The following is a 6,609-nucleotide window of genomic DNA, read 5'->3' on the forward strand; positions in this document are numbered from 1 at the left end:
TAAAATTGATGTTTTGAGTCACCATGAAAAAAATTTTTTTTTTGACCCGAGCTTGTGTCGCGACCCAAAATCGACGCACTTGGGAAAAATGTTCTAGCAGGGGCCCTCCCATACAAAAATTTTTTCTTCTCAAAAATGATTTTCGTTTCACTTTTCATACTCAGGGGAGTCTAAAATTGATGTTTTGAGTCACCGAGAAAAAAAATTTTTTTTGACCCGAGCTTGTGTCGGCGACCCAAAAATCGACGCACTTGGGAAAAATGTTCTAGCAGGGGCCCTCCCATACAAAAATTTTTTCTTCTCAAAAATGATTTTCGTTTCACTTTTCATACTCAGGGGAGTCTAAAATTGATGTTTTGAGTCACCGTGAAAAAAAAAATTTTTTGACCCGAGCTTGTGTCGGCGACCCAAAATCGACGCACTTGGGAAATATGTTCTAGCAGGGGCCCTCCCATACAAAAATTTTTTCTTCTCAAAAATGATTTTCGTTTCACTTTTCATACTCAGGGGAGTCTAAAATTGATGTTTTGAGTCACCGAGAAAAAAAAATTTTTTTGACCCGAGCTTGTGTCGGCGACCCAAAAATCGACGCACTTGGGAAAAATGTTCTAGCAGGGGCCCTCCCATACAAAAATTTTTTCTTCTCAAAAATGATTTTCGTTTCACTTTTCATACTCAGGGGAGTCTAAAATTGATGTTTTGAGTCACCGAGAAAAAAAAAATTTTTTGACCCGAGCTTGTGTCGGCGACCCAAAATCGACGCACTTGGTAAAAATGTTCTAGCAGGGGCCCTCCCATACAAAAATTTTTTCTTCTCAAAAATGATTTTCGTTTCACTTTTCATACTCAGGGGAGTCTAAAATTGATGTTTTGAGTCACGGTGAAAAAAATTTTTTTTTTGACTCACCGGGTAAAATGGTCGCACTTGGGAAAAATGTTCTACCAGGGGCCCTCCCATACAAAAAATTTTTATTTCTCAAATCGATCCGTGGTTTCACTTTTCATACTCTAGGGCCCATTTGCTTCAACTTTGGAAAAAATTTTCGATGATGAAAAATTTTCACCTTCGACGTCCATCGACCACTCGACCCGAACTTGGTACTTTTGTATGGAGGTACCCGAGTGGTGACTTTTTCATACAAAAATTTTTATTTCTCAAATCGATGCGTGGTTTCACTTTTCATACTCTAGGGCCCATTTGCTTCAACTTTGGAAAAAATTTTCGATGATGAAAAATTTTCACCTTCGACGTCCATCGACCACTCGACCCGAACTTGGTACTTTTGTATGGAGGTACCCGAGTGGTGACTTTTTCATACAAAAATTTTTTTGCGAATACGTGTTCGTTCGCGATCATTAAGGCCATGAACCGCAAGTCCGCTGCGATAGAAATAGTGCATTGTAGTTACTCGACGAGAAAAAAAATCGGGACTTAGAAAAATTTTTGAAAGTCAAATCGTATTGACTTCCAACAACACCTGATAATAAACACACATTGCCTGTTGCACCACAGTTCGCATTTGACTTAACAAATCGCCTGTTGGTACGCACATCACCATCGACTTTACCAATCGCGTTTCGCACCGCTAATCCCACTTGGCGTGAAGCCACGCACATAATGTTGCGAGGAGAGTATTAATCGGGACTTAGCGTTTTAAGCTCGCGAACACTCCACTATGGGAGTGCACGCAAGCACCAACTGTACACACACAACACAACAATCACTCTCGCGAACACTCCATTCCCAAAGTGAACGCGAGCACCAGCAAGCATGGGTCGCCTGAGAGGATCGATGCGAACGCATCTCTACAACTCGCAGCTCCCAGCCTGTAGTCCCGTCGTTTGCGGGCGGTCGAAGGTGTCGAAACTAGTTGTATCCACGGTCGACGGAAACACAGCCACCAGGGTTCCCTGTGGTAAGGTACTTCCACGTGCAGCGTGCTCCCGCCCGTTGCGGCTCAGTCTAGTGCTATAGCGGGGATGAGACGTCAGTGTGCGCGGGGCAGCACCGACGGATCTCGGAGGGTTGTTAAGCCCGCTAGCTTCCGATCACCTAATGGGTTTGAGAAGCGCTATCAGCTCGGATTGGATACGACCTTAGAGGCGTTCAGGCATAATCCAGCGGACGTAGCGTCATACCAAAGTCCGGTCGAACTAGTATTGAGCCAGTGGTCCGTACCTGTGGTTCCTCTCGTACTGCACAGGAATTCCGTTAAGATAGCGGCAAACAGCACACACCAGTAGGGTAAAACTAACCTGTCTCACGACGGTCTAAACCCAGCTCACGTTCCCTTGAAAGGGTGAACAATCCTACGCTTGGTGAATTTTGCTTCACAATGATAGGAAGAGCCGACATCGAAGGATCAAAAAGCCACGTCGCTATGAACGCTTGGCGGCCACAAGCCAGTTATCCCTGTAGTCTGGTGCGAGCCTCCAGAGAGAGCAGACGGAAATCCGCGTTCCTCCGTGTTTCAGAGCAAAAGTGCCGCAATTTGCGCTTGACCGGTGCGAAAGTTTGCAGTAAAGTTGGAGGTACCCTCTGGAACCCCCCCTGCGAATTTGGTGGCCCCACGCCCCCCCTTGCGTGTGTTATTAAACAAAACGGTTTTTGTGATATATTGTGCGAAAGAGTGAAGTTATCGAAAAAGTGATAGTGACACTTTGTGGGCCTCACCAGGCCACACCTTTTGGTGAAGAAACATTGGCCGAATTGATGGAGTTCGCGGAACGGCAGGTGTTTTTGTGGTGAAATTTCACACCTGTATAACTCCGAACATTGCGAACCGATTCGGCTGGAAGGTGTTTTAAAAGTTGCGCTTTGCGGTAAAGAATAAGTGTTGAAAATTTCGTGTCAATCGGACGAAAACTCAGTGAGTTATTAGCGAACAAAGAAAACCACGTGCTCGTCGAAAATGGCGGCGTGTGTGTGAAAAAGAGCGAGGAAAAAACTTCCGGACGAATCACCCCCCTGCTGGAGCGCTAGCGCTCCCGGAGGGGCACTCCCGGACGAAATTTCACCGCTCTTTACGTGTGTGTGAGATTTGTGTGTGTGTGACATTTTCGGCCCAATACCATCGAGTGGGGTGTCAAACGACGCGTCTCGGAAAGAGGAGTGGGGGAAACGCGGTTTCCCCCCCCTAGCACCACCCACCCGCCACCCAGCCCCGGAAAACCCCCGCGAAAAGTGGTTTTTCGTGATTTTCCCGGCCAAGGAGCGGAGGTAGAGCTCCCGGGTGTTTGGAAGAAAGTTGCGGGGTGAATTTTCACATCGAAAACCATCGCCGGAAAAGCGATTTTCGCAACATCCAGAAAGATACGGGCGGAAAAGCGTTTTTCCGAAGAAGAAAATTTTCGCCCTGATACCGTCGTGCGGGGTATCAAACGACGAGTTTTCAAGAGAGGAGTCGGGAAAATACCCCCCCACCACCATAACACCCACTCCCACCCCCCTAGAGCGGAAAAAACCACCCAGGAAGCGGTTTTTGGCGATTTTCCGCGGAAAATTTTATCGCCACCCCACAAAGTGCGGTATCAAAAGAAGCGGCTCGACGAGGCGAGTTCAACGCGCACCCATTCGTCCTCTTACCATCTTCCCCCACCTCACCAGGCCGGAAAAACCTCTCCGTGGCCCGCTATTAGCGTCCTCCCGCAAGGGAGAGTTGAAGTGGGGCGTCAGTTATGGCGACAACTCGCACCACGCGACTCAGGTCGGAGTCCACCGACGAAAGGGCGGGGCGGTCCCTCTCGGCTGTTGAGCCGAAAGTTATGCTTACGCGAGTCTCGGCGACGGCAACGAAGCAGGGAATCTCGGACATGGCGGAGCTCCGACAGCTCCTGAACGATTCGTCGCTGTCCAATGAACAGCTGCGTGCAACGATCGCCGGTCTGCAGCAGGAGATAACGATGCTCCGGCAGCAGATGGAGACGATGGCAGAACAGGCCAGGCAGGAGACGAAGCTGGTCAGGGAGGAAGCCCGCATGCGTGAGACGGTGGCTCGTGAGGAAAACGAGCGTCTGCGCCACGAGCTGAAGGAGGAGCGCGCCAGCTTCCAAGAACTGCTGGCGCAGACGCTAGGCTACGGGGGTGGCCAGCGTTCAGGGCAGCAGCAGCACCAGCAGCAGCAGCAGCAGCAGCAGCAGCAGCAGCAGCAGCAGCAGCAGCAGTGGAGGCAGCAGCAGCACCAGCAAGGAGCGGCGATGGCAACGGCAGCTCCACTTCCGGACCAGGAAGGCGGCTCTTGGTCTGAGGTGGTGCGTCGCAAACCAGCACGCCAAACAACGAGCCGACAGCAGCAGCAGCAGCAGCAGCAACAGCAGCAGCAGTGGCCGGAACTACCGCAACGACGGGCGGAGGTTCAGCGACAGGCGTTCGCTGGGCCATCAAGACAGCAGCCCCAGCAACAGCAGGGACAACAGGCTCGGCGCAGCCAGCCTGCAGCACAACGGGGAGGACAGCGCCAGCGGCAGCGTAAAGCGAAGCCGGACGCAGTAGAAATCGCCCCAGGCGAGGGGCAAACCTGGCTGGAGGTATACCAGGCGGTGCGAGCGGCTCCAGAAATGGAGAAGCATCAGGAGGCCCTAGGTGTAGGGCGACGCACCACACGCTCCAGGTTGGTGATGGAGCTTAATGAAGGCGCGGACGCTGCAGGAGTTCTGCAGACCATCAAAGAGGTCTGCGAAAAGGCGGAACTGTCGGCCTCAGCTCGGCTGGTGACGCCTACTGCGGAAATAAAAATCCTGGCGATCGACCCTTTAGCGAAGGAGGCCGATGTGGCGATGGCACTGTCCAATCTGTGCCATATCACCGTGGAGGAGACCTCGGTTCGTCTGCGACCTGCGTGGGACAGCACGAAGGTGGCGATGGTACGGGTACCGGTCAAGGTAGCGGAGAAGCTGGTGGGCGAGCACGTGAAGATCAAGTTCACGTCTTGCCTGATCGAGCAAGTGACGCAACTGCAGGCGCGTCAGCAACGCTGCTTCAGGTGCCTGGAGACGGGGCACATCCGGGCGGCGTGCAAGAGCGAGACGGATCGCTCGGCTTGCTGCATTCGCTGCGGGAAGCCGGACCATCAGGCGAAGAGCTGCACGGCGGAGGTCTGCTGTGCCGCCTGCGGGGGACCGCATCGGGTGGGACACCCGACGTGCCGGCGCTGAGAGTGCTGCAGGTGAACCTCGGGCGATGTCAGGCAGCACAAGACCTGATGTTGCAGACGGCTCGCGAGCTCGAGGTTCAGGTGGTGCTCGCCTGCGAGCTGTATCGGCCGCCTCGCGACGACCCGCGGTGGGCCGTTGATGTGGAGCAGGGCGTGGCGATCATCGCAACGGGCGCCTATCCAATTCAGCGTTTGTGGGGGAGCGTCGCCCCGGGACTAGTGGTGGCCACCATAGCAGGAGTCACGTTTGCCAGCTGTTACGTGTCCCCCAGCAGCGGTCCCGCGGAATTCGAGAGCTTCCTCGGTGCGGTGGAAATGTCGCTCGTCGGACACACAACATCCGTCCTGGCCGGAGACTTTAATGCGTGGAACGAGGAATGGGGGAGCGCGCGCACTACCCAGAAGGGGCAGGATCTCCTGAGTGTGGTGGAGCAGCTGTCGCTGCAGACGCTCAACCGTGGCAACGTGCCCACGTTCAAGGGCAACGGGGCGGCGCGAGAAAGCGTGATCGACGTTACATTCGCTAGCCCATCCATCGCGAGGCCGGGCTCATGGCGAGTGCTGAGCCGATTCTCCGGTAGCGATCACGCCTACGTTGAGTTTCAGGTGGACGTTCCGGGTCAACGTTCCACGCGACGAGGCCAGCAGCAGCGAAGCCGGACAGCAGCCAGCGATGGGACAGCCAGACACGCCGGGACCCGGTGGAAGACGGCGCAATTCGACAGGAGGTGCTTCGACATCGCCCTCACACACGGCCACTTCGAACAGGTCGATACACCGGAGGGGCTGATCGGCAGACTCACCCAGGCGTGCGATGAGACCATGGAGAGAGTGCATGGGGCCACTTTCCACCGCAAGCCCCAGATGTACTGGTGGTCTCCAGAGATCGAGCGCCTGAGGGAGGAGTGCGAAGCAGCGGAGGCCGCTCATTGCCGAGCCCAACTGTCGGAGCGTGCAGCGACATCTGCCAGGCTGCAGGATTGCCGCCGTTTGCTGAAGGCTGAAATAAAGAGCAGCAAAGAAAGCAGCCTCCAGGAGCTGATCGACTGTGTTGAAGCTGAGGTGTTCGGACTCGGATACAAAGTGGTGCGAGCGAAACTGCGCAGCAGGGCGCCACCGGAAACGGACCGAGCCGTACTCGACCCGATCGTCGACGCGCTGTTTCCGGAGCATCCAGCATTTGAGTGGCCAGACATCGAAGCGTGTGCTGCCTCACACGAGGCTCTGAGGCCGGTCACGGTCGCGGAGATCCTGTCGCTGGCCGAGCGGATGGCTCCCTCGAAGGCGCCAGGGTTGGACGGCATACCCAACGCCGCAGTGAAGGCGGCGATGAGGAAGCATCCTGAGGTGTTCGCGAAAGTCTACAACCAGCTGCTCGAACAGGGCGAGTTTCCTGCGGAGTGGAAGGAGGCTCGTCTCGTGCTGATCGCGAAGCCGGGAAAGCAGCCGGGCGATC

This window comes from Anopheles moucheti (genome assembly GCF_943734755.1).
Source record: "Anopheles moucheti chromosome X unlocalized genomic scaffold, idAnoMoucSN_F20_07 X_unloc_19, whole genome shotgun sequence".
Lineage (NCBI taxonomy): Eukaryota > Metazoa > Arthropoda > Insecta > Diptera > Culicidae > Anopheles > Anopheles moucheti.